Genomic DNA, 3,049 nt, shown 5'->3' with positions numbered 1-3,049 from the left:
TTTTCAACTTTCATTTGTATCTTCAGTATACTTCGAGCGTGCCTTGCTTATCACATTTGTCGAGGTTTTGGCGAGTTGGAAGGTAACTTGAATGATTCTTTATGGCGCTTTTTGCTCCGTTGACAAAGTGCCTCGAGCATATTCTGGTGTTGTCATTCGGGCTCCAGTCTGAGAGGTCATCATCGCTGAAACATAACAGAGAGCAATTAGCTGACACTAAGCAACACCTGAACAAATGTGTGCTAGCGTGCGCGAGAGAAGTGCTATTTTGCGAATACTGGATGTGTGCTGCGGTGCACTCCAGCCTTAGTTCTGTTGTTCTAAACGCGAGAAAACGTCGGCATGAATGAGCCCGATTTCAGCAGTCGCGTCTTGATCCAGGCGCAGAAAGGAGCTGCACGTTGGCTTATTAATGCACAACAAGAACTACAGTGCGTACAAAGGTCCAACGTGGAGCGCTTACGAAGCTAGATTTGACACATAACAACCACTGCGCGTTTGTTTTGGAGCGAGAATAGCTCAACAATTATCCAAACCAATTTACAACAGCGGGAATCAGATCACGCGTGTTTATGCAGTTGACGCTTTATTGTGCGTTTTCATGGATGCTGCCTTGTGTGTGTGTGTCTTTTTTTTTAATTTTGCGTTTGCGTCATAGTTCAACAGAAATTCGCAAGAGTGACTCTTACTTGACAGCCCGAACCACGACGATCCACCTTCAGCCACCGGGTTTCTCCCCACAGCCTTGAAGGGAAGCGGCACCATTTGATGCCGACATCCCCTTCGCGGTTGTGAAAATACCTAAAGCAGCAGTATATGCGCATGTTATTTTTGTTCACACTTCTCACGGAGGAGCTGCCGAGTGGTCGCGGAGAACCCATTGAAAAATCTGAAAAGGAAGCTTTCAGGCGCGCCTGAGCGCAGGGCGGACCAAGGTGAAATGGCGGTGAGGGCCTACTCGCGGGTGCTCACCGCCGCTGCTAGGTGGCGCGACATGTACAGCCAAACTGCATTGCAGGGTGCCTATACTGTAGTTGTTTCGGTTATAGTGCGGTACCGCTTATGGTGCCGATATTCGCGACTCCGGCAACTTACGTTATAAGCAGTCCACACTGTACACAGCTGAAGGCAGTCGTATCTCATCTCAAAACACTGTTCTCATCTTCTGCTCTCCTATTCGCCACATAAGCGCTGCATATTAAGACATAGTCTTAATGTCTAGTGCAATGTCTGTCACTGGCTAAACACAAATGAAGCACTAACAATGAGGTATAATATCAGTATTAGAGTGTTCTCTTCAGCTCCTACTTTGTGAGTGATGAGCCGGCTGTGTTTCCATAAGGCCGGATACAGCTCCACAGGGTCACCACTGAATAGAAGTTTCTTACAGGAGCATGAACACCTGCATAAATAAAGTTCTCTAGTTTTCCCACACTGCAAGTAAGTTCCCAGAGCCTTTATCGATCTTTTAACTCACGGACACAGGCATACGTTATCCTTTTCAATAAAGAGGTGTAAAGATTGACGAAAAGCTCTTGAAAATGTGTTTTCTATCCGCAGTCACTGAGAAGAAGGCTCGATCGCTGCATAATGCCGGTTCCCTACTGTCGGCTTCGCCGCAATGAATCAATGCTACACGGTCAAGCATACGCAATGTATTGCGGTGAAGCATACTCGGAGTTTTTAGGCGTTTATATAACTGCGTGAAAAAACGAGGACACACGAAAGAAACACACACGACACCACGAACGCAGACTGCCAAGCAGTCTGCACTCGTGTTGTCGCGTGTCAGTCTGCGCTCGTGGTGTCATGTGCGTCTCTTTCACGTGTCCTCGTTTTTTCGCGCAGTTATATAAACATCTAAATGCCATGAACCAACTAGCCCACCAGAACGTCCTACTAAACATACTAAGAGTGTAAGGGGGGCCACTGTAATGGGATATGGCGTGATACTCGCGGCGCTCGCCATCACGTCTCCTATCACAGTACAAACACAGACACCTAATAAATATGCTGGCAGGTCTTCAAAGATATTTCGAACGTAGCTGTGGTGATTTGAGCGCTTGTTTCGCTCACCTAGCATGGCCCGTATACAAGATCATAACGGGAATTGGGTATGCGTTCTTTAATTATATACGAGCACCTCAGAATAAGCGTGCACCACGTAGTCGATCAGTGTTTCTGTACAGCTTTCACAAGGGTCTATATAGACGTTTTCACGAGAGCGCTCCCGACGGTCTGGCGTGGAGAGTATGTGCCAGTGTTGCCTGTTCGGTCTGGACTGTGAGCTTGCCTTGCGCTTGCATTGCGGAGTGGTAGCTTTCCTTCGATGTTTCCGTTTATTTTTGTCACGAATGACTTACGCTCGTAAATAATGGCATATATACTCATCAAAAGGCTACAGGCCAGCACTGTTCAGTTTATGGGTGCACAAACAACCAGCGGAAAATAACGATTTTAGGGACTAAGTGTGTCCACAACACAGCACTCCGCGAAACCACTGCCGCGATGTGGTATGTTCACGCTTCGCCGGTTTCCTGCTTCACCTGAGGACTTCGCATTTCAGTCTAATGTGAACCAATGCACACATCAGTAAAATAACGCATTTTGGTAAACTCTTTCCGGCACATTTCCCAACAGGTTGCGAGAATTGTCAGCTCTGCGATGCAATATTTTCTCGTATGTAGTGGCAGAGGCTACATTTGTTATTCTTTCAAACACGACTTCATTCCGGTGCCTAATACGGGGGTCACACGGCGTACTTTTGATCGTGATCGAGCCCGATATCGGTCGAATTTCTTGGTCGCCATTAGATTTTTTGCTCAATCTGCGGAAGGGAGCCAATCGCGGTCGAACATTCCGATCCAGATCGGTCTCGATCGCTATCAAAAGTGGCCGTGTGACACCGGTATAAGACAAATTGGAGCACTCTGCGAGAGAACTAGTCGGTAAATACACTTCGCAACGATCTGGAAAAATCGTGTCCTATGGAAGATGTGTGCAGACCCTGTGTCCACCAAAACATTGTCTCTGCGTTCACACGCACCCT

The sequence above is a fragment of the Dermacentor silvarum genome, chromosome 8 (genome assembly GCF_013339745.2).
Source record: "Dermacentor silvarum isolate Dsil-2018 chromosome 8, BIME_Dsil_1.4, whole genome shotgun sequence".
NCBI lineage: Eukaryota > Metazoa > Arthropoda > Arachnida > Ixodida > Ixodidae > Dermacentor > Dermacentor silvarum.
Note: the sequence above shows the minus strand (reverse complement) of the source record.